This window comes from Lepidochelys kempii, chromosome 1 (genome assembly GCF_965140285.1).
Source record: "Lepidochelys kempii isolate rLepKem1 chromosome 1, rLepKem1.hap1, whole genome shotgun sequence".
NCBI classification, from domain to species: domain Eukaryota; kingdom Metazoa; phylum Chordata; order Testudines; family Cheloniidae; genus Lepidochelys; species Lepidochelys kempii.
The window spans coordinates 27,789,685-27,816,236 of NC_136380.1; the positions used below are offsets into that span (position 1 = coordinate 27,789,685).

At 42.1% G+C, this 26,552-nt stretch overlaps 1 protein-coding gene across 4 annotated transcripts in view; it reads right to left on the reverse strand.

The window, feature by feature from the left end:
• The window catches only part of SLC36A4 (solute carrier family 36 member 4), a 277,596-nt gene that overhangs the window by 186,647 nt on the left and 64,397 nt on the right, over nucleotides 1-26,552 (reverse strand). The window lies entirely within an intron of this gene.

The window sequence follows — 26,552 nt, forward strand, 5'->3', positions numbered from 1 at the left end:
CAGAGTAAAGCTGCAAAACTTAGCAGTACTGAAGCATCTTTGAAGAATGGAATATCAGGAGATTCCTCAAGCTCTTAATGTTTTGCAGCACTTACTGAATAAAATCACTGACAACATCTGTGAGCTGATACTGGCAAAAGTTAAAGAAGACACCTCACTCATCTTCCAAACAAAGATCTGACAAAAATTACAGAAGGATAAGAAAAGCCACCCATTGTGAGTCAGATACTTACTTGGTGTAAACTGACAAAACTAAATGCTATTGTGATTTACACTAGCTAAGAATCCAGTCCACACAATGTGTTTGATTTGGAACCAGGATGTGAAAGGCTAGTTTAATTCAGAGCTATATTGCAAATCTGGCTCAAATCACAAACAATGAGTAAAATAGGGACAAAAAATGAGTAAAAGAGGGTGTGCTCCATCCCTGTCCTTTGAGGCCCCAGAAATGTCTCAGACTCTGTCCAGTCATGGAAAACTTCATGTGATTTATTTACGTTCACAACACCAACACCAATACAAGCTCATGCAGCAAATTATTTACAGTCCTTCTCTACTTTTAGCCCTTTCCCATAGGCCAGAGGGGAACAGAGCTCTCTCCCTTCCATCAGACCTCTGAACACATTCAGCTCAGCCAGCCCAGACCCTCTCTCACCAATTTCCTTCCAGTGTTCTTCTTATGTTCATCAGCCATCCCAGACCGATCAGCTAATTAGCTACACATCCCTAGTCTGCTTTCTCCTAGGGAACTGATTGGTGCCAAGTGATCAGAGTGCTGGGTCACTTTTTAGCTTCTAGCCTTCTCTCACAGGACTAAATTGAGAGCAAATGTATTCACAGCACAAAACCACTTAAAAACAATATAATTCAGTTACTACTTAGAGACTCCAGAGTTGATATAGCAAAAAAAAATTTTTTTTTAATGCTGCAGGTAAGGATTAAAGGGCAGCTACAAAATTGCATCCTGCTCCTTTCACTGCCACTGCTATCCAATGATCCCTTAGCCTACTACTCAATGATCATGTTCTTTAAAATGAGATACAGAGGGAGGCTAGGATTAATTTTTTTATTATTTTCAATTTATAACAAAGGTAATGAAGAAAACAGAATATAAAACATTTCATTCACCAATTAAAATACAATATACAGAATCATTATTGTTAAAAGAAAGAGACGGAGGACGTGCTAACTACAAAAGAAACTGAGGACAGCAACAGGGCCACACCAAGAATTGAACCAAAAAAAGAAAAAACCAAGCAGACCAAAGAACATATAATCTCACTTGGACAGCACTGTCTTAACAATGTACATTACTCAGTGAGATATACTTTATATAAATATATTATTACTTCATCTATTGTTATATCAAATGAAGATCATGTTTAAAGGTCTTTCGAGTGCTGCCATTTCCAACAAGTCACTCTACCCGCCCTTGGTATGTGACATATAAACTCTCATCTACTTGGCTGCCAAGGTAACCTGAAGAATCCACAACTCCTGCTCATTTATTCAGGTTTCTTTTTTCTGAACTGAAGTAGCTTACAAGAATCATTTATGGCTTCAAGAGAATATCTGGATGCACACATCCCTCCGAAAAAATTCAGACCCTAAAATAATGTGGATTAAGGCTCTAGGGGACTGCCTTCACATCACAAATAGTCCTCTGTGTCTTTGATGCCAAATTTAAAATTATCAGAAGGGGGTCTAAGTGGATGCAAAAGATACTGACTTCTTTACATCACACTGTATTATTCCATTTAGGAGAACCTTTTACTTCCTTACCCTACATTTGGTCCATAGATGGTTATTTCCTGGCTTTCACCAAATACTAGCACTGCCAATACAGTACATCTATTTATATTTCTAACACACTTGCCATTCTGGGGGTAGCCAATACATTTAGGGGCAAAATGGTACTCTAAAAAGTTACCTTATTTAGAGGCATTTCAAAATTTCAGATTTTGGAAAGTTAAAGAATCTGTATGCAAGGAGGATGCTTTTCTTAAACTAATCCTTCCACACTACCGGTATTCCTCCAAAAAGAAGCATGGAATTGCTTCATAATGAAGTCCTAATGGTGGAGAAGGTAAAGTTTGCATTGGGCAGCCTTTAGAAACATAAGTCCATCAATAAGTGATCAGATTAAATGGGAGGAGAAATACAAAAAAGAATCTTAACTGCCAGCACAGGTAATTTTCTTGCCACAGAGATCAAAATTGCTCACTCCTCCAAAAGGATTCAATTTCTGTGGCAGTATAGAACCTCTGAAGTGGTCTCCTAACGTTTTGCACTGAAAATTGCTGGGTAGAACATGCAATACTGCAGAGTCTTTTGCTTTGCCGTCTGCTTAGTGGCTTGGAACAGAGATTGCTGTGGCACATTATCTTTACTGAGAATTTGGAAGAGCATAAAACTTTGTGTGACTTTTCTCCCCAAGTTAGTTTGTCCAGCTCCCTGACTTTCCTACAAAACTATTCTTTAATGCTAAAACTTAATTACAATGGATGTAGGAATTATATTTTGTGCTGGGTTAGGCACAAAAGTGCTCATTTGATAACTAAACGTTTATTCTCTGGTGAGTGTGAATGGGATGAACTTTCTGCACAAGTTTGGCCATGCTCAGTCTCTTCAGGGAATCCCAGTATGTGCAAATGGCTGCAATGGGCTGCCTCTTCCAGGCCCACCACTTTGACTCACAAGGACTTACTGCCTTTTGTTTGCCTGACTTCCTGATACCAGTAGTCTTCAAATATGTCTTCCATCATTGATGTTTGATTTTTAATGCTTCCAACATGGGACATTAGTCCTCTGAAAGTTTTTTGCACAAGGAAGGCAGTGACTTTAGTTTCTGCACTGTCCTAAGATGGATGTTTCAGCGGGGAAAAACATCTGGTCTTTTCCCAGAGCTTTGCTGCTGAGTTACCTTTCCTCCTCCATTTTGTCTGACAGGAGAGGGCTACCAGAGAGGTTAGGTGTACTGCTTAGCCTTCTGAGAGAGACTGAAATTTTGCTGGGTTAGTCACTGGTAAACTGTGGGAGGCTTTTAGGAAAAAAGCCATCATGTAATTTCAGAATACAGGAGGCACAGGGGGAACTCAGCTCAAAGTTCTTCCACTGACATCACTGAAAGATTCCTTAAGATGTTTTTTAAGAGGATAAAGCTGAGTTGCTATGAACTCCAGGTTCCATTCCTCACAAGGAGCTGGGGTGAAGTTCCCTACTTGTTTGCCAAAGTCAGATGCAGCTGTAAGCAAGAATGGCAAGCTACTATAAAAGAATAATAAATACAGTGTACGGTGATGATAAAAAACAGACACCTCTCTAACTGAACCAAACTGCAAAAGGTTTAACAGATCTTAATGTGGATAAATATCATTGTGCCCAGGAAAGTGATGTGACTTGTCAAAGGTCACAGAGGAGCTTGAAGCAACCAAGGGAGCTGGAAGAAATCATGATGAGAAATACAACCTAGATCTCATATTTGAATTGAAAAAGTTGAATATGTATTCTCTTTGCTACCAACCACAGCACAATGGAACTTCTTATTGGTAAATTGCAACTGCTCTATTAATCCATTCAATTACTTAGTCTACAATCTTCTTAAAAAATAGAATTACTTTCTAAAGTTAAAAATGTGTTTGATCTAAACTTTTTTTTAATTTCTTTGGAAAAACACAAGATCACGGCAATCAGTTGAATGCAGATAAATACACTCAGTTCCAGTGCAGAAGCATTCATATATTTTTATTTTTATTTTCTGATTGAATTACAGCATCCACTGTGCCATTTTATTTTCCATTATGCCATCATGTTACTCTATGTGTTTAAACATTAATGAGCATACTCTGCAATACCCATGTTTCACCATGAAAACAAAGAATGAAGTAAGAAAATAACTCTGGCAGATTACAGGGCTATTAACGGAGACAAAGTGTGAGTCTTGCTATTTAGCTACCAAGTACACTTGTTACTCAGTGGCTCATTGACCTTTAATCATGCCACATTTATGAACAGATGAAAGAACTTACTACATGTACAAGATATGTTCAAACATCACCAACCTCACTTTAAACACTACAACTTGTGTTTAAGCTTTGAATTTAAAGGAATAAAAGCTACACAAACTGAAGAAGAAATAGAAGATAGTGGTACAGTCAAAGAAAGATACAGATCCATATACTTGGGCCTTGATACAATATGGCACTGAACTATGTGCATCACTGATTTTAGTGAGAATACTGCTGAATCAGGACTTTAATTACCAATATACCACATCCAACTTTCAACCATGCTCATTTATGGTTCCTACCGGACTCTGTCCAGTTTGAGCTGCCTCCATAACTGCAGCTATTGTATAACCGGTAAGGATGTGTAATATAAAAAAAAAAATCTTATTTATGTGCCTGCTTGTTAGAGAGCTTATTCCTTCACACTCCTACTTCCCTGGTCCTTCTCGCATGAACAGAGAGCAACAATACACGAAGTCCGAAGGTGCAAACAATTCGATGTTTATTGGGGTGAACTTCCAGCAAGCTTAAATACCAGTTCCTTTTTCCTTATTTTCGAATCCCAACTTACTTCCTGTTTGCCCCTAATTTATATAGTAATATTCTTAGTTATACCTTAACCAATCATTCTACTGAAATTTAACTAACCAATCCTAACATATTGTAACACGATTAGCTAACCAATTATATCCCACCACCTTAATTAGATTACACCCAGCAAAATTAATTATACAGCAGACAGAAACAATCACAGAACCAGACAGAGATTATACAGACAAACAATAGCAAGGTGGGAACTATAATGACAAAACAATACAGAAGTGAGGATTTCACATCCCAGCTATTGATAAGTGAGTTCTTGCCAGACAGGATGCTATCAAACTAAGTTTCCTTTTACATTTTCTAGGCACTTCCCTTTCTCTGGAGGTGATAGGAATACAATCCTGTCCTGATAGGCAGTTTCCACGATATGCATCTGAGGAAGTGAGCTGTAGCTCACGAAAGCTTATGCTCTAATAAATTGGTTAGTCTCTAAGGTGCCACAAGTACTCCTTTTCTTTTTGCGAATACAGACTAACACGGCTGTTACTCTGAAACCTGACAGCCCAATAGCACCTTATTTCAATGTGACTAGTTTGGAATGTGAGGATGTGACTCTTCGCTTCCTAGCTTATGGCTGCCTCTGCTGCTTAGCCAAAGGCCTTAGCCTAAGAACAGGGCCTCAAACTGTCACAGTAAGAGAAGGCCCTTACACCAGCAGACAGTGATTTTGATTCTTTCTTTTATATCTCTAGAACTAGCCAAGTGATAAGAATACCCCTAAATTCTTAAAGTACAGGCCTTTGCAGACAGGCTTGAATTCCTACCAGACTCGTCCAGTTTGAGCTGCCTCCATAACTGCAGCTATTGTATAACCGGTAAGGATGTGTAATATAAAAAAAAAAATCTTATTTATGTGCCTGCTTTTGTGTTGTTGCTGCTGGCCATCATAGGTCACATTTCATCTTTATTTCTCTTCTAAGCTTTTCTGGATCCAAACACTGTACTGAGCAGGAGCATTGGTTCCCAGTCACAGTTACTTCCATCAGAGTGAGATGCTTTCCTTGACAGATGGCACCAAATAGAGTACATGGACCATGACCTCATCTCATCTAGGACCAGGTTCCGGAAGGCACTGAACATTCTCCAGTCACACTGACTTCAGTGAGAATAAAGGGCACTAAACAAGATGCAGGACTGGTCTGTATATAACAAGCAAATAACCATTTATAAGAAACCGAAATCTACCTACACTGGGACTTTGTCTTAATGACAAATTTTGGAACTGACCTTTATCAAGGAACTAAGGCTGCTCAAAATAGATCCAGGGAATGGCCCATGTTGCAATGGATGGAGAAAGGAAACAGGAGAACATGAAGTAGTGCTGATAATTCTAATATTGTATTTTACTGTTGATCACTTATTTCTCCAGTGGTTGAACAGTTTTTCACTATCAACTTGATTCCAGCCGCTGTATAGTCCCTGTTGCGATGACTTCATGGAGCCTAACATTCTACCTGAAGGCAACAGTGATAAGGCATTTCCCACAGTTTCTAGTCTCTTAACTGGATTACATTTTGGTTTTTGAAGAATTGCGTTGAACAGGCTTTTTTGCTGGTGCCAGAAATTAAGTCACTTTTCTTAAATCTTTTTTAGTGATTTTCTTTAAAGATATTAAATTTTAAACTAGATGACTGAATGGCATTTTGAAATGGAAAAAAAAAAAGCAGCACACATCTGACTCACTTGAATTGAGCGGTAGCACTGTATGCCGTCTGCACCAGACCACGGTCTCTTGAGGGATGTTGAAAAGGCAATGCTACTCTAACTCAGTATCTCATATTGATGGCTTTCATGCTGCTGTGTGCTAGCTCAGCCACGTGTTTCTCTGGATACAGACAGCTTTAATAAATCTAGTCCATGGTTCCTGACCTTTTCAGTCCTGCAACCCCTCTATCACATATATAATTACTGCATGACCCACTGGTGTGATAAATTACGCTAAAAGGAGAGGCCATGTGGAGCAGGGCTTTCCCCTCACAGGGTAGGGAGGGTGTCGGAGGAGAGAAAGTCAGGTATTATGTACTGGGACTTTCCCTTGCTTTTCTTTCATTTTACTTTTGTTACTCTGCCTCCTCTGTGGTTTCTCTCACTCGCTTTACATGGCCCTTTCCTGCCCCAAGCACAGCACAGAGTAGATGAGATACTTTAAATTAACCCACAGTAGTTACTCTCTAGGCTTGGTTGTCTTCCTTATGTTGTTTTTCCTCTTGCCATTCTGCAAAAAATAACCCATCCCACTTCCTGCTTCACCAGCCTGGAGGTTTTTGGCCCATACTGTTTTCTTCCTGGAACTTACAAGCTCGGTTCATTGATTACATACTTCTCTTTCCTGATTATATATGCCTCTTAAATTACAAAACTTAAAAATATGACCAACTTGCTCAGATCCTCCCTAAAGAACCAAACAGCAACCCAAAAAATGCCTGAAATTCCTTGGTTGAGAACCACAATCTAGCCTTTGTAATAGCTCAAGTAGTCAGATATGGTCACTTATGCTACACATTTTCCCCTATATTTCAAATAGTGTATAATCATTGGAATCACTACCAAAAAACTATGTTGTATATCCATCACCTGCCTGGAGTATCTCAGTACAATCAGACTGTGATGAAGCTTAGAAACTTCACACCAGCATGGAAAAACTTATAGATAACCTATCGCTCAGTTAGCCCTGCCTCCCTATACCTGCAGCCAATGACAGGCTTGGAGGCAGAAGAAAAGCAGAGAACCTGACTCAGTTCAGGGCTGACTGGTGAAGAGTTAACTGCCTCCCTGCCTGAGGGGAGTATCACTAGCCAGGACAGCCACTGGGGAAGAAGCCCTGTGTCCCTGACCGAGGGAGACTGCTGACAAGACCGAGAAGTGCCCAGCATCTGAGTGAACCGGGTGATTGAACTATAGAGATGTTGTGGGGTTAGGTCCCACCAAACTTACAGCTGCCTGCCCAGAAGAAGCTGAGTGCATGGCAAGAAGCTGCCCAAGGTCCAGAAGAGGGCACTACCTGAGTTGAAGGACATGCCCCAAACTTAAAGGACAGTGGTAGGAAGTGGCCCAGGGCAATGAACTTAGACTCTCCGCCAGGAGGTCCCTGTTTGGAGGTTGTTTGCACAGGGCCCTGGGCGAGGACCTAGTGGAGTGAGTCTGCCTACCACATCACCTTAAGGACTGAGGCACCTCAGCCAAGGAGACAAGGGGCTGGAAGTCAAGCATGCCAACCACTAGGCCGCCCAGGCTTCCATGCACCCTGTTACACAGACTTAGCACCAAGCTGCAGGGTACTGTCCAATTCCAATTTAAAATCTCCACTGCACTTTTTATACGATTTGACTTAAGAAATACGAACACAAGCAGATTCCAGATAATCAGATAAGGAACGATTTAGCTTCTGTAACCAGTAAGAATTAAGCCTAGATTCTTCAAAAGCATTTTTTTAAAAATGTTTCAATTCTTACATTTTGTTTTTCCTCTTCAGAAAAACTGCACTGAAGTATCCTGATAAGAATGTGGTAACTGTCCCTCCCTTCTCTTTTTAATTATCAGTTTCAATTAAGAGCCAGACTTGGCAGACGCTTTGTTTCTGTCTCAGATACAAATTGCTCACCAATTTTCCCAAATACAAATAAAGCACACTTAGAGAAACAGAAAACATTTATTTGCTATAATTTATCAGTGTTTCCCTTTCTCACAAAAGACATCTACAGTCAAGTGCTCCTGTTACAAAATAAGTCTCTTACAGTGAGGCAAAACGTAAAATAATAGAGTATGATAGGAAAAATAGCACTGAATTTTAGGTGCACAACTATCCACTCTATTACTAAATTACAGAGATAGAGGAGCAGATCCTCAGCTAGAGGAAACCTGCATAGCTTACCTCTTGCCCATGGATTGTAGCCTATTTACACCCCAGTGACTTCCCCTTTGACCACATTCAGTGAACCTTATTCAAAAGAAGCCACATGCCACTTAAGTGTCCACCTGACTCTTTGCTTCATCTCTGCCCATCTACAGGGGGAAATGGAAAGATAATCCAGTGTGCATACACAGAAAAACTGGGGATAAAGACCCACCATTTATTTGGAGAATATGGGCCTTCATATTTTGGCCAAGAATTGAATGGTTATGTAGTCTTATCCCTACTGTCTCATTCCTAGAGGTGGTCCTTCCAAAAATACAGTGAGTCACCCTGACTATGCCAGATGCTTTTCCCACAGCAACAGAGAAAATCAGCATCAAGCATCCCTCTCTTCCAGCTGACACAAGATAATGCACACAACTTGGAAGTTAGCAGTTCAAAAGTCCTTTTCTTATAAAGCACTCTGACCCTACTGTGATTACAGCACAAGTGAGAACACACAAAGGGCAACATATTACTTCATGATGTAATATTCTCATGTCCTTAAAATGTCTCTTCCTTGATAACTTTTCCCCTCAGAGTCTTCAAATCCCTTTCAGAGTGATTGTTAAGAGTGAATGTTTGATTTTTAACCACTCTTTATCAGATCCAAGCAATGTTACTGAGCTGTTTCTTTCAAAGAACTTCTCCATATGTGGGGGTGCATATGTTCTGAATGTCTCCCCTTGGTTTTGGGACACCATTTTTCAATGAACATTCAAAGAGGTTATTTAGTGTGGAAGTGCTTTATGCTAGGCAAAATACAATTCTAATAGTACATGTTATTTTTACCTTTACAGTAAAATCATCTAAAGTACACTTTGAAACAAAACTGTAGCTCAACTATGCTTACTCCAGAGAAAGAGTAAAAAAACTAAAGAAACTAAATTCTGACACATACAGCAGATTTAATTTACAAGGCTAGTATTTTAGTTTAAGATTTAAAATACAAAACTAGAATTCTACCAGTACATAAATACTCTGCATTAATACTGCACAGTCAATAAAGAGATGATTTATATGGAAAAACAATTTCTATTTTAAATGGGAGTGTTATAGTGCTTTGAATCCCAGAACAGCTAAGAAACTTAATAACTAAAACCCTGATCTTGCAAACTATGCAAACAGGACTACTCATATTTGTAAAGTTACTAATGAGAGTAAGGGTTTGCAGGTTTGAGGCTTAACATAGTAATACTGACCTGCAACAAAAATAAGTTTAATTGTTCCAACATACTTGTCCTGGTGCTGTGGCATTACTACAATTTTCAAATTGTTTGGCATATCTGAAGTACATTGTTTAAGATTATTTTTATGGGCTTTTATTTTATTTGAGACATGCAGACAGCTAGTGCAGTATCTACTGAACATTACTGTCCTGGGGAAATATGTGTATCAACATTGCATGTAAAGTTATAAATGTAAACTGTATAACATTGCTGTAACATGTTCCAGAATTAGAAAAGCAGACCCAAACCAGTTTTTCAGTGACAAAGACACGTGTCTGGGAGTGCCAGTGTATCAACAAAGTCAAGTGGGCTATCATTTACTTAAGCTTTCTTGAGCAATGGGAAGATGTGATTGAGAAATTTACATTTAATTACAGGGCCAGTTCAGACCTCATGTCCACAAGAGACTACTTGTCACCTTCACCCCAGCAGGAGGTAATCCTGAAAGAGGGGAGGGTGGTATAAGAATGAGAGACAGTGGCCTCGAATTTACGTCTCTCCTCCATCTCTGCTCATGACATCGTCGACTCTCAAAGAACTGAACTAAGGGGGAAGAGGCCCAGGCTGAAAGGAGACCCAGCCTGTGAAATTTACTGCAGTGTATGGTGAAGCAAAACCTTTCATTTTTAAATTCACTTAGCTTGCTAAGTTAGGTATTAGCTTGCGTTTTACTCTTTTATTTTCTTCTGTAACCAATCCTGATTTTTATGCATCGTCACTTGTAATCACTTAAAATCTGTCTCTCTGTACTTAATAAACTTATCTTATTGTTTTATCTTAACCAGTGTGTTTGGATTAAAGTGTGTGGGAAACTCCATTTGAGGTAACAAGGCTGGTGCATATACCATTTTCCTTTAATAAAAGATGGACTTTCTATGAGCTTGTACTGTTCAGAAGGGTACTGAGCAGCACTAGATGCATATTTCTGGGAGAACAAGGCTGGGACTAAGAATTTGCGGGTGTCACCCTGTATGTAATTCATGGTGACTGGCCAGAGTGCTCATGTATTTAGCTGGGAGTGAATTGGCACACTAAAGGCTGTGTGAGCAGGCCAGGAGTGGATGTTCTGACAGTGTAAAAGGTACCCCTGAGAGGCTAGAGAATTAAGAAGACCAGCTGTTCAACAGTCCAGATTGTACCCTGGGGAATGTCACAATTTGCATCTTTAAATTTACAATAATCTAATAGTAAATGTTAAACAAACAAGATGTGCCTTTTGCCTAGCGGCTACACCCAAGGAATAGGGGTCACATGATCTGGATTCTGTTGCCATTTCTGACACTCGCTTTGGGGTCTTGGACAAGTCACTTCATCTTTCTGTACCACATCAGTGAAATGGGGAAAAATACGTATTACAAACCTCTAGCATGAGATGAGGGTTCATTAAGAACCACGAGACCTTCAGAGAGGCAATATGACCTTTGGGAATATGGTATGGAAGCATCCTCACAAGTCCAACAGTTTGAGGTTGGAATTCGATGTAACTTTGATAACTGGATTGAAGTCGGAGAAAGAATTAAAGTCCATCTATGTTGGTAATGACTTGGGAGTTTATACAGGACAGTACGTGCAGGGTGTACATAAGGAAAACTGAAAAGGAGTACTTGTGGCACCTTAGAGACTAACAAATTTATTGGAGCATAAGCTTTCATGAGCTACAGTTCACTTCATCGGGTGCATTCAGTGGAAAATACAATGGGGAGATTTATATACACAGAGAATATGAAACAATGGGTGTTACCATACACACTGTAACGAGAGTGATCACTTAAGGTGAGCTATTACCAGCAGGAGAGCGGGGAGGGAACCTTTTGTAGTGATAATCAAGGTGGGCCCCCCCGCTCTCCTGCTTGTTTCATGTTCTCTATGTATATAAATCTCCCCACTGTATTTTCCACTGAATGCATCCAATGAAGTGAGCTGTAGCTCATGAAAGCTTATGCTCAAATATATTTGTTAGTCTCTAAGGTGCCACAAGTACTCCTTTTCTTTTTGCGAATACAAACTAACGCGGCTGCTACTCTGAAACCTGCCATAAGGAAAACTGAATTTGATAAAGAATTATCAACAACCTAGCCTGAGTCCTCACTACACTTCCGCAGAAGATGAATATAGCAGGCAAGGAACGTTGTATGGCCAATAACTCAAATAGTGCATCAGCTACATAAAGCAATGCACTGTGCTCCCACCCATTTACCTATAGTTGTTGGTTTTGCAGAAGCTTGACAGTGTAAGAAAGGAGAAGACGGCCCTGTCAGATAATGCTTCTTTTGGTGCTTGGATAGTGTTCAAAACATGTCCATTAATGATATGGTAACTGTTGGCTTTGGAGGTTGACAAGGGAGCCTGAATTTGAAGATATGTCCTCCTGAGAATTCCCACCTCTTTTATTTTGCACATCTTGTCAAATACCTTCAGAGAACTGAAAGACACTAATGCAGTAGATGTACACTGATCCAGAGATGCCCCAACTGTACATTAAGATGATGTCACGTTACCTGTTAAATGTCTATCCCTGACAAATCCAGCCTGGTCTTAAAAACACCAGAACAGAGCGTTAAGCTAGCAGGTTTGGGGTTTTTTTGTTTTTAAAATGGATAATGCTAAGCTGCTAAAAGAGTTTTTGACAATGAGTGGCTTTTATCTCAGTTCTAGCAAGCTGCTCTGCATCTGTCTCAAAATCCAAAACAATGACATTTTAAAATGATAATTCACTTTTTTTTCCTCTTCTAAATCCTGGAATTGGTTAGCTGCTGCCTAATTTGATTCCAAAGCCTCTGTCTTTTTGTATACAAAATACCACTCCATCCTTTATTGCAAAACAGTGATATCCAAGTTCAAAAGCAACTTAACAGACTTCTGGAAGAAACAGGTTAAACAAAAATGAGGAGCCTTATTTTCCTACTCTGAAATTAATGTTTAAAAGTAACATAGCATTTTCTGTTCACTAAGCTAACCAGTGTACAATACTCAACAAGAAAATAATACTGAATTGCATAGATTTGTATTTAAAGGGACAGAAAAGCATGTTATTTTGTCTAAACAATATGAATCAATTTCTTTCTTTTTGTTGCAATTTTCAGTTACAGTATCACCTTCACTTTTAGGTGGGGAGGGTGTCTTAAATGACAAATACTACAGGAGCTTCTCAGTCATATGTGGTGAATATTTTCCTGATTATAATACACATGAATAAAATTATTAAATATTCTATTCATACTCTGTGTATTGTTAAGTTATATCTGTACTACAATACAACACATTCCAAAGGCCCAGCTTTGGCATAGTTCCAGGCATAGTTCCAGACATAAAGACATAGTGCTTTATCCTCAGTTTTAAGTCCCATCTGCACTACAAGTTCGAGGGAGCCATGTTGTGATCAAGTCTAATGAATTTTGTATTTTCACATAAGCCCTTTCTTCCTTTGAGAAAAAAGAGGATTCTGAACATGATGCTGCTGAACAAAGGTTAGTTAATTTTGCTTAGTAGCAGTATGGACAGGACATCAGATCTGCTGCAAACCTGGCATTAGCCTAAGAAATGTCATGTATCAATTAATAAAGAAAATGTCTACAGAATGCCTACTTCCAAGAGGAGTTGTAAACACAGATTTTGTTTGACTGCATGTTCCAGTAGCACAAGTGCATTTATATGAATGTGCAATAAGCCAAACTTAAATTCTGCAGTTATTTGAATTGAATGTTAAACACAAACATCCATGTCACATTTGTAATCATCCAGAAAAACGTGTTTATTTGAACGTAATCCAATAACAGCAAATACTGAAAATACAAAACACAGTGGTGAAGCACTGGAATTCATAGATTCATAGATTTTAAGGTCAGAAGGGACCATTATAATCATCTAGTCTGACCTCCTGCACAAGGCAGGCCACAGAATCTCACCCACCCACTCCTGCAATAAACCTCTCACCTATGTCTGAGCTATTGAAGTCCTCAAATCATGGTTTAAAGACTTCAAGGTGCAGAGAATCCTCCAGCAAGTGACCTGTGCCCCATGCTGCAGAAGAAGGCGAAAAAACCCCAGGGCCTCTTCCAATCTGCCCCGGAGGAAAATTCTTTCCCAACCCCAAATATGGCGATCAGCTGAACCCTGAGCACGTGGGCAAGATTCACCAGCCAGAGACCCAGGAAAGAATTCTCTGTAGTAACTCAGATAACTCTCTGTAGTAACTCAGAATGGGTTACCTAGGAAGGTGATGGAATCTCCATCCTTAGAAGTTTTTAAGGCCCGGCTTGACAAAGCCCTGCCTGGGATGATTTAGTTGGAGTTGGTCCTGCATTGAGCAGGGGGTTGGACTAGATGACCTCCTGAGATCTCTTCCAACCCTAATATTCTATGATTCTATGAAAATGAACATGAATCGGTTGACACTGCTTTGGACCTGTCATCAGCATGGACACATGTCCTCTGGAATGGTGGCTGAAGCATAAAGGGACATATGAATCTTTAGCACATCTGGCACATAAATATCTTGCAACACCAGCTATAATAGTGCCATACAAATGTCTGTTCTCACTTTCAGATAACATTGTAAACAAGAAGTGGGCAGCATTATCTCCTGCAAATGTAAACAAACTTGTTTGTCTGAGCAATTTGCTGTACAAGAATTAGGACTGAGTGGACTTTCTAGGCTCTAAAGTTTTACAATGTTTTATTTTTGAATGCAGGGTTTTTTTGTACATAATTCTACATTTTTAAGTTCAACTTTCATGATAAAGAGATTGCGCTACAGTACTTGTATTACGTTAACTGAAAAATACTATTTCTTTTGTTTTTTACAATGCAAATATCTGTAATAAAAAATAAAGTGAACACTGTACACTTTGTATTCTGTGTTGTAATTGAAAGCAAAATATTTGAAAATGTAGAAAACATCCAAAAACATTTAAATAAATGGTTTTCTATTATTGTTTAACAGCGCAATTAATCGTGATTATTTTTTTTTAATCGCTTGACAGACCTAGTGGTCTCTAGTGCATATTTTTTCATTGGAGTAAACAATGTACCTGGGTAAAGTGTGCTGGGAAACCTGGTGTCACAGGATGGATCACTTCCCAGGCACCTCCTCATGGCCTGGGTTGTTTCTGTGGCAGCTGCCTCAGTTTCCCTTATTGGACTCCTTAAAAATTCCACACAGTCTTTTCTCTTTCCATGCCACCCTGGTTTATCATCATAGAAATGTAGGGCTGGAAGGCACTTTGAGGAGCCATTCAGTTTAGCCAAGTAAAGCTAAACCATCTTGACAGATGTTTGTCCAACTTGTTTTTAAAAAGTGTCCAATGATGGGGACTCCACAACCTCTCTTGGAAGCCTATTCCAGTGCTTAACTACCCTTGTAGTTAGAAAGTTTTTCCTAATATCTGACATAAATTGCCCTTGCTGCAAATTAAGCCCATTACATTTTGTCCTACCTTCAGTGGATCTGGAGAACATAGAATCATAGAATATCAGGGTTGGAAGGAACCTCAGGAGGTCATCTAGTCCAACGCCCTGCTCAAAGCAGGACCAATCCCCAACTAAATCATCCCAGCCAGGGCTTTGTCAAACCTGACCTTAAAAACTTCTAAGGATTGTTAGAAACAATTGATCACCATCCTCTTTACAGCAGCCCTTAACATATTGGAAGACTGTATCAGTCCCCGCTCAATCTTCTTTTCACAAGACTAAGAATGCTTAGTTTTTTTTTTAAGCATAAACTGTTCCAATCAAAACAAGGTCCTTAGAGTCCAAATTTCATCCTTCCCGGCCCTACCTGCCTGGAGTCATCTTCTCCCCTGGAGTATGCTTTCTGCTCCAGCTCTCTATCTGTCTCTCCCAAAGCTTCCCAAGCTTCTCTCCTTACCAAACCAGGCTGAGAGAGTCAGTGGGTAGCCCTTCCCCTGCTGATGTCTCCCTCTTTATCAGGCCCAGCTGCCTTCCCTTAAGCCCAATTGAGTAGTAGGTGATCAGGCACAGATGCACTGTACCCCATTCCCTCTTAAAAGGGCCAGTCACCTTGTGACACTGGGTTATTAAAGAAAAGAAAAAACTGTTTCACAGTGACTATTTTATGCCACCTGTCCCAATTTTTCTCAAGATCATCCTGATTTTTATGTCTTGAAAACCTAACTTACAAGTTGGTAGGAGCCCAAAGTAACTTTCATCACCAATGAAATGATCACTATTAGTATCACTTGAACACAAAGTTCTTATGTTCCTCACTTGCCAAGGCAACATGATGAAGAAATTAAACTGTCCGTTCAATTTAACAGTAAAATATGCAGAGATCAAAAGTCCTTTTAGAGGCAGATGAACATGCACATAACTTTAATATTGGGAAATGAGTCCACTAACGTCCATAGTATCTGAAATATTCAGATGTAACAACCCCAAACAGCCCAAAATAGAGGTAATGAAACAGGGAGATGTTAATCTTTTTGGCATTATTGGTGTATTGAGCACACAAATAAATCTTTCTTCCTTCCCACTTTATCGCTGATCCTCTGTTGAATCCTAATTTGCATGCATAGGAATTAAGGACTGATCATTCTGTCACCCCGCTGTCAGCTGTTCCTGTCAATATACATGGGTCATTAACAACCAGCTGCCAAGATATTCAAAATTTGCAGTACCTCAAAATCCAGAAGGTAACCTATGCCAGACAATAGGGATCCCAGTCCTGAATGTGACTTAAATAGACAGCAAGCAAACAAAGAAAATGTAGTCCTGGAGTGCAACACACCTTGCTATTAACACAAACAGTGATTAGCTTGTGGCCCAAACTGCCATAAATCTGCAGATTCTTTCTCCAGACTGTTTTAGCTCAAGATGCAGTCAAGTTAGTCAGTTGCCACCGCATTCACACAATAAAACTGTTCAAATTAGCAAACAAACAAGATTTTCAACAGATTCTGTATGAGTTATAGTGAGCTGTAGCTCACGAAAGCTTATGCTCTAATAAATTGGTTAGTCTCTAAGGTGCCACAAGTCCTCCTTTTCTTTTTTATTAACAACCTATTTTACCAAATTACATTGAAACATCAGTTTGCACAAAACGGGGGCAGCAGCATACTTCAAAAGAAAGTTAGTAAAAGGGAATGAGTAAAAACAGCATCCATTCAGAACCCCTCTAAGTGTAACGCCTGCTCCAGTCCCTTAATGAACATTCAGGATCACAAACCTATCCACAAATTTCTTGTTTAAAGAGCAAAAATAGAATGGGCCACGTGCTGCACAACTGATGGGAAAATTCAAATGGAAGCCTTATTGGAAGCTTTGAGAACTTCTTATGTAAATCCATGGAACTGAGACAGATGGAGATATTGCCTCAAAATCATTATTCAAGATTGGCCAATTACCTGTTTAAACTTGAAAACAGCTCTCTGTATTAAGTGAATACTTAACAGCAAATTTCCAAAATGCAAAACATTTCTTGGAATAAGTCATAGAGTCATACATACATAAAGAAAGAGGTATTGGAAAGGCATTAAAGATTGTAAACACTATATTAACCCACTTGAGAGTTTCCATTGGCAATTTAACAATCAATAAAGCATTCCTGCTCTATGAGAGTTATTACAGAAAGAAGTTTTATTCGGGTTCATGAAAGGTGCTAAACTGACAGTAACGAAGAATGAAATTTTCTATTTATCCAACGATCAAATAAAGCACAAGCAGTCATAGTGCAAACTATCCACACATTGCTAGATTATGCATTTCATAGGGGATATCCAAAAATCACTGAATGTTTACAACACCCAACCACAACACTAATCTACGATGGACTGAATCGAAACCCTAAAGGTTGAAATCACCAAGGTTTAATGCTTCACCATTGAATTAAATGCTAGTTTTACCACTGACTTCAGTGGGAGCAAGATCCAGTCCTAAATCCTATTATCAATCTCCCATTGGGTTGCCCTGAACCATACTTTTAAATTAAGTAATTTAGAGCTGTACTTTAGAACCCTTACTGCAGCAAATAGGACTTTACTCCATGAGCGGTACCACTGATTTCACTAACACTGCTCATGGAGTAAGGTATTAGTCAACATGAATATAAGTTGCAGCTTTAAATTAAAAAAATACAATAAAAAGATATTTCATATTTGGGAGAACATTTAAATAAAGCTACTTCAGGTATGTTAGCAACAAGAAGAAGGTCAGGGGATGTGTGGGACCATTACAGAATGGGGGAGGCAAACTAGTGACAGATGATGTGGAAAAAACTGAAGTACTCAATGCTTTTTTTCCCTCAGTCTTCGCAGACAAGGCCAGCTCCCAGACTGCTGCACTAGGCAGCACAGTATGGGGAAGAGGTGAGCAGCCCTCGGGGGTGAAAGAACATGTTAAGGACTATTTAGAAAAGCTGGACATGCACAAGTCCATGGGGCCAGATCTAGTGCATCCAAAGGTGCTGAGAGAATTGGCTGATGTGATTGCAGAGCCCTTGGCCATTAGCTTTGAAAATTCATGGTGATCAGGGGGAGGTCCCGGACAAGTGGAAAAAGGCAAATATAGTGCCCATCTTTTTAAAAGGGAAGAAGAAGAATCCGAGGAACTACAGACCGGTCAGCCTCACCTCAGTCCTTGGAAAAAACGTGGAGCAGGTCCTCAAGGAATCAGTTTTGAAGCACTTAGAGGAGAGAAAGGTGATCAGAAACAGTCAACATGGATTCACCAAGGGCAAGTCATGCCTGACCAACCTGATTGCCTTCTATGATGAGACAACTGTGAATATGGGGAAAGCAGTGGACGTGATATATCTTGATTTTAGCAAAGCTTTTGACACGGTCTCTCACAATATTCTTGCCAGTAAGTTAAAAAAGTATGGATTGGATGAATGGACTATAAGGTGATAGAAAGCTGGCTAGATCATAGAGCTCAGTGGGTACTGATCAATGGCTTCATGTCTAGTTGGCAGCCAGCATCAAGCGGAGTGCCCCAGGGGTCGGTCTTGGGGTCAGTTTTGTTCAACGTCTTCATTAATGATCCGGATGATGGGATGGATTTCACCCTCAGCAAGTTTGTAGATGACACTAAGCTGGGGGAAGAAATAGATATGCTGGAATGTAGGGATAAGGTCCAGAGTGACCTAGACAAATTGGAGGATTGGGCCAAAAGAAATCTGATGAAGTTCAACAAGGACAAGTGCAGAGTCCTGCAGTTAGGATGGAAGAATCCCATGCACGGCTACAGGCTGGGGACCAACTGGTTAAGTGGCAGTTCTGCAGAAAAGGACCATGGACTACAGTGGACGAGAAGCTGGATATGAGTCAACCATGGGTGCCAGGTTTGTATAATTTTTGCTGGTGCCCAGAATGGGTCCAAGCAGAGCCATCCTGTCCATAGGATTGGGCCCTGTACTTTGGGGGACCCTGCGCTCCAGGGGGATGTGGGGTCCAGGGGGGCTGGGGGGTTAGTGGGGAGCCTGGCACTGGCAGCAGAGAGTGACCCGGCCCCAGCCCGCCCCGCTCCGCTCCGCCAGCTCCCGGCATTGCTCGAGGGAGAGGGCAGAAGCCAGAAAGAGGTGGGGTGAGGACTTGGGGGAAGGGGTGGAGTGGGGGAGGAGCAGGCGCCAAGCCTCCCACTAACCCCCCAGGCAGCCCGGGACCCCACATCCCCCTGAAGCGTGGGGCCCCCCAAAGCGTGGGACCCAGAGCAGTTGCCCCGGTCTGTCCCATGGATGGGACGGCTCTGAAAATAAAAGCCCAAACATTGGAGGAGCCGGGCCCACGGTCGTGAATATTGGTGGAGCACGGCTATGTCACAGGTAGCTTTACTCTGCAATATTACTGGTCACTTGAATTCCCTCAACTTGCAGCTCCAAGGCCATGCAAGTAGTGTTGGGGATCTGTTTAAAAAAAAGTGTGACTTTCAGAGCAGTCTTGAAATCTTTCAGACAGACTTAACAGGAAAGATGTTGCTCTTTCCCACATTGCATGGTTGTTGCTACAGATGAAACTTCGATGAAAACAATGCAAGAATTCCAAAACAATCTGATCAAAAATTTTAAAATGCGATTTGAGAATTTTAAAATTCCAAATGATTTGCTTTTATTTGTGTGTGATCCATTTGTTATCTCTGCCAATGGATCTTGTCTTTCTGAAGCAAAGAACATTCTTGATTCAACTAATGAAGGTGCCTTTCAACTGGACATTGTAAGTCTCCAGAGCTCAAATGTCTTGAAGGCAAAATTCAAAGAAGTGGGACTTTGCAATTTCTGGACTCAATATGCTGACCAGTTTCAAAATAGCCTGAATCTAGCCATCTATCTTTTAACATTCGGATCAACTTATCTCTGAGAATTGGGGTTTTCTACCATGAACATTATAAAAAACCAACACCACAATCGCCTGGCAGATGAACATCTTCACCAGTGCATGACCTTCTGCAAACTACTCTTCACAAAGTTTGCCAGAGATCGGTGATGTCACCTCTCCCATTAGAGACTGCCACAAACACAGATCATAATGTTGATTTATAAATTTTGTTAAAATATAGAAACACTAGTACTTGTGTTGCAATCAAGATCTTTATTTATTGGCAGCTGAAGTTTTTTATTATAATTATTTTGCCAGCCTTCTGCAAAAATGACCTGCCCCTTGTCATAAAATTCTCATATCAGCCCACAGGTCGATCTAATTGACTATCACTGATCTAGACCATCCCTGAGACGTGTTTATCAAACACGTTCTTAAAAGCCTTCAATGACGGAGATTCCACAACCTCCCAAGGTAGTTTGTTCCAGTGCTTAACTACCCTTACGGTTAGAAAGCTTTTCCTAATATCTAACCTAAATCTTCCTTGTTGCAATTTAAGCCCATTATTTCCTGTGCTGTGCTCAGTGGTTAAGGAAAACAATTTATCACTCTCCTCTTTATAACAACCTTCTAAGTACTTAAAGACTGCTATCATGCCTCCCCTCTTCCCCAGACTAACCAAAGCCAGTTGTTTCAATCTTTCGGCAGAGGTCATATTTTAGAATCATAGAATATCAGGGTTGGAAGGGACCTCAGGAGGTCATCTAGTCCAACCCCCTGCTCAAAAGCAGGACCAATCCCCAATTAAATCATCCCAGCCAGGGCTTTGTCAAGCCTGACCGTAAAAACTTCTAAGGAAGGAGATTCCACCACCTCCCTAGGCAATGCATTCCAGTGTTTCACCACCCTCCTAGTGAAAAAGCTTTTCCTAATATCCAACCTAAACCTCCCCCACTGCAACTTGAGACCATTACTCCTTGTCCTGTCCTCTTCCACCACTGAGAATAGTCTAGAACCATCCTCTCTGGAACCACCTCTCAGGTAGTTGAAAGCAGCTATCAAATCCCCCTTCATTCTTCTCTTCTGCAGACTAAACAATCCCAGTTCCCTCAGCCTCTCCTCATAAGTCATGTGTTCCAGACCCCTAATCATTTTTGTTGCCCTTCGCTGGACTCTCTCCAATTTATCCACATCCTTCTTGTAGCGTGGGGCCCAAACTGGACACAGTATTCCAGATGAGGCCTCACCAATGTCGAATAGAGGGGGACGATCACATCCCTCGATCTGCTCGCTATGCCCCTACTTATACATCCCAAAATGCCATTGGCCTTCTTGGCAACAAGGGCACACTGCTGACTTATATCCAGCTTCTCGTCCACTGTCACCCCTAGGTCCTTTTCCGCAGAACTGCTGCCTAGCCATTCGGTCCCTAGTCTGTAGCTGTGCATTGGGTTCTTCCGTCCTAAGTGCAGGACTCTGCACTTGTCCTTGTTGAACCTCATCAGATTTCTTTTGGCCCAATCCTCCAATTTGTCGAGGTCCCTCTGTATCCTATCCCTGCCCTCCAGTGTATCTACCACTCCTCCCAGTTTAGTATCATCCGCAAATTTGCTGAGAGTGCAATCCACACCATCCTCCAGATCATTTATGAAGATATTGAACAAAACCGGCCCCAGGACCGACCCTTGGGGCACTCCACTTGACACCGGCTGCCAACTAGACATGGAGCCATTGATCACTACCCATTGAGCCCGACAATCTAGCCAACTTTCTACCCACCGTATAGTGCATTCATCCAGCTCATACTTCTTTAACTTGCTGACAAGAATACTGTGGGAGACTGTGTCAAAAGCTTTGCTAAAGTCAAAAAACAATACATCCACTGCTTTCCCTTCATCCACAGAGCCAGTAATCTCATCATAGAAGGCGATTAGATTAGTCAGGCATGACCTTCCCTTGGTGAATCCATGCTGACTGTTCCTGATCACTTTCCTCTCATGTAAGTGCTTCAGGATTGATTCTTTGAGGACCTGCTCCATGATTTTTCCGGGGACTGAAGTAAGGCTGACTAGCCTGTAGTTCCCAGGATCCTCCTTCTTCCCTTTTTTAAAGATTGGCACTACATTAGCCTTTTTCCAGTCATCCGGGACTTCCCCCGTTCGCCACGAGTTTTCAAAGACAATGGCTCTGCAATCACAACCGCCAGTTCCTCTAGCACTCTCGGATGCAACTCGTCCGGCCCCATGGACTTGTGCACGTCCAGCTTTTCTAAATAGTCCCTAACCACCTCTATCTCCACAGAGGGCTGGCCATCTGTTCCCCATGTTGTGATGCCCAGTGCAGCAGTCTGGGAGCTGACCTTGTTAGTGAAAACAGAGGCAAAAAAAGCATTGAGTACATAAGCTTTTTCCACATCCTCTGTCACTAGGTTGCCTCCCTCATTCATTAAGGGGCCCACACTTTCCTTGGCTTTCTTCTTGTTGCCAACATATCTGAAGAAACCCTTCTTGTTACTCTTAACATCTCTTGCTAGCTGCAGCTCCAGGTGTGATTTGGCCCTCCTGATTTCATTCCTACATGCCCGAGCAATATTTTTATACTCTTCCCTGGTCATATGTCCAACCTTCCACTTCTTGTAAGCTTCTTTTTTATGTTTAAGATCCGCTAGGATTTCACCATTAAGCCAAGCTGGTCGCCTGCCATATTTACTATTCTTTCGACACATCGGGATGGTTTGTCCCTGTAACCTCAACAGGGATTCCTTGAAATACAGCCAGCTCTCCTGGACTCCTTTCCCCTTCATGTTAGTCCCCCAGGGGATCCTACCCATCCGTTCCCTGAGGGAGTCGAAGTCTGCTTTCCTGAAGTCCAGGGTCCGTATCCTGCTGCTTACCTTTCTTCCCTGTGTCAGGATCCTGAACTCAACCAACTCATGGTCACTGCCTCCCAGATTCCCATCCACTTTTGCTTCCCCTACTAATTCTTCCCGGTTTGTGAGCAGCAGGTCAAGAAAAGCTCCCCCCTAGTTGGCTCCTCTAGCACTTGCACCAGGAAATTGTCCCCTACGCTTTCCAAAAACTTCCTGGATTGTCTATGCACCGCTGTATTGCTCTCCCAGCAGGTATCAGGAAAATTAAAGTCACCCATGAGAACCAGGGCGTGCGATCTAGTAACTTCTGCGAGCTGCCGGAAGAAAGCCTCATCCACTTCATCCCCCTGGTCCAGTGGTCTATAGCAGACTCCCACCACTACATCACTCTTGTTCCTCACACTTCTAAACTTAATCCAGAGACACTCAGGTTTTTCTGCAGTTTCGTACCGGAGCTCTGAGCAGTCACACTGCTCCCTTACATACAGTGCTACTCCTCCACCTTTTCTGCTCTGCCTGTGCTTCCTGAACAGTTTATAACCATCCATGACAGTACTCCAGTCATGTGAGTTATCCCACCAAGTCTCTGTTATTCCAATCACGTCATAATTCCTTGACATCACCAGGACCTCCAGTTCTCCCTGCTTGTTTCCAAGGCTTTGTGCATTCGTATATAAGCACTTGAGATAACCTGCTGATCGCCCCTCATTCTCACTATGAGGCAGGAGCCCTCCCCTCACAGACATTCCTGCCTGTGCTTCCTCCCGATATCCCGCTTTCCCACTTACCTCAGGGCTTTGGTCTCCTTCCCCCAGTGAACCTAGTTTAAAGCCCTCCTCACTAGGTTAGCCAGCCTGCTCGCAAAGATGCTCTTCCCTCTCTTCGTAAGGTGGAGCCCGTCTCTGCCCAGCACACCTCCTTCATGGAAGACCATCCCATGGTCAAAGAATCCAAAGCCTTCTCTCCGACACCACCTGCGTAGCCATTCGTTGACTTCCACGATTCGACGGTCCCTACCCAGGCCTTTTCCTTCCACGGGGAGGATGGACGAGAACACCACTTGCGCCTCAAACTCCTTTATCCTTCTTCCCAGAGCCACGTAGTCCGCAGTGATCCGCTCAAGGTCATTCTTGGCAGTATCACTGGTGCCCACGTGGAGAAGCAGGAAGGGGTAGCGATCCGAGGGCTTGATGATACGGACCCTGGAGGATACGGACCTTGAGGATACGGACCCTGGACTTCAGGAAAGCAGACTTCGACTCCCTCAGGGAACGGATGGCCAGGATCCCATGGGGGACTAACTTGAAGGGGAAAGGAGTCCAGGAGAGCTGGCTGTATTTCAAGGAATCCCTGTTGAGGTTACAGGGACAAACCATCCCGATGAGTCGAAAGAATAGTAAATATGGCAGGCGACCAGCTTGGCTTAATGGTGAAATCCTAGCGGATCTTAAACATAAAAAAGAAGCTTACAAGAAGTGGAAGGTTGGACATATGACCAGGGAAGAGTATAAAAATATTGCTCGGGCATGTAGGAATGTTATCAGGAGGGCCAAATCGCACCTGGAGCTGCAGCTAGCCAGAGATGTCAAGAGTAACAAGAAGGGTTTCTTCAGGTATGTTGGCAACAAGAAGAAAGCCAAGGAATGTGTGGGCCCCTTACTGAATGAGGGAGGCAACCTAGTGACAGAGGATGTGGAAAAAGCTAATGTACTCAATGCTTTTTTTGCCTCTGTCTTCACTAACAAGGTCAGCTCCCAGAGTGCTGCGCTGGGTATCACAAAATGGGGAAGAGATGGCCAGCCCTCTGTGGAGATAGAGGTGGTTAGGGACTATTTAGAAAAGCTGGACGTGCACAAGTCCATGGGGCCGGACGAGTTGCATCCGAGAGTGCTGAAGGAATTGGCAGCTGTGATTGCAGAGCCACTGGCCATTATCTTTGAAAACTCGTGGCGAACGGGGGAAGTCCCGGATGACTGGAAAAAGGCTAATGTAGTGCCAATCTTTAAAAAAGGGAAGAAGGAAGATCCTGGGAACTACAGGCCAGTCAGCCTCACCTCAGTCCCTGGAAAAATCATGGAGCAGGTCCTCAAAGAATCAATCCTGAAGCACTTGCATGAGAGGAAAGTGATCAGGAACAGCCAGCATGGATTCACCAAGGGAAGGTCATGCCTGACTAATCTAATCGCCTTTTATGATGAGATTACTGGTTCTGTGGATGAAGGGAAAGCAGTGGATGTATTGTTTCTTGACTTTAGCAAAGCTTTTGACACGGTCTCCCATGGTATTCTTGTCACCAAGTTAAGGAAGTATGGGCTGGATGAATGCACTATAAGGTGGGTAGAAAGCTGGCTAGATTGTCGGGCTCAACAGGTAGTGATCAATGGCTCCATGTCTAGTTGGCAGCCGGTATCAAGTGGAGTGCCCCAAGGGTCGGTCCTGGGGCCGGTTTTATTCAATATCTTCATAAATGATCTGGAGGATGGTGTGGATTGCACTCTCAGCAAATTTGCGGATGATACTAAACTGGGAGGAGTGGTAGATACGCTGGAGGGGAGGGATAGGATACAGAAGGACCTAGACCAATTGGAAGATTGGGCCAAAAGGAATCTGATGAGGTTCAATAAGGATAAGTGCAGGGTCCTGCACTTAGGACGGAAGAACCCAAGGCACAGCTACAGACTAGGGACCGAATGGCTAGGCAGCAGTTCTGCGGAAAAGGACCTAGGGGTGACAGTGGACGAGAAGCTGAATATGAGTCAGCAGTGTGCCCTTGTTGCCAAGAAGGCCAATGGCATTTTGGGATGTATAAGTAGGGGCATAGCGAGCAGATCGAGGGACGTGATCGTTCCCCTCTATTCGACATTGGTGAGGCCTCATCTGGAGTACTGTGTCCAGTTTTGGGCCCCACACTTCAAGAAGGATGTGGATAAATTGGAGAGAGTCCAGCGAAGGGCAACAAAAATGATTAGGGGACTGGAACACATGAGTTATGAGGAGAGGCTGAGGGAGCTGGGATTGTTTAGCCTGCAGAAGAGAAGAATGAGGGGGGATTTGATAGCTGCTTTCAACTACCTGAAAGGGGGTTCCAAAGAGGATGGCTCTAGACTGTTCTCAATGGTAGCAGATGACAGAACGAGGAGTAATGGTCTCAAGTTGCAGTGGGGGAGGTTTAGATTGGATATTAGGAAAAACTTTTTCACTAAGAGGGTGGTGAAACACTGGAATGCGTTACCTAGGGAGGTGGTAGAATCTCCTTCCTTAGAGGTTTTTAAGGTCAGGCTTGACAAAGCCCTGGCTGGGATGATTTAACTGGGAATTGGTCCTGCTTTGAGCAGGGGGTTGGACTAGATGACCTTCTGGGGTCCCTTCCAACCCTGATATTCTATGATTCTATGAGTCTCGGCAGTCTCTCCGTCACATCGCGAATCTTAGCCCCTGGCAAACAGCAGACTTCTCGGTTTTCCCGGTCCGGGCAGCATTTTCTAGCTCTCAATTCATTTTTGTCAGTCTCCTCTCAACTTTCTCATATTTGTCCATATCTTTCCCAAAATGTGGTGCCCAGAAATAGACACAATACTCCAGTTGAGGCCTTATCAGTGCTGAGTAGAGGGGAAGAATTATTTCTCATATCTTCCTTACAACATTCCTGCTAATATACCCCAGAATGAGGTTTGCTTTTTTTGTGAC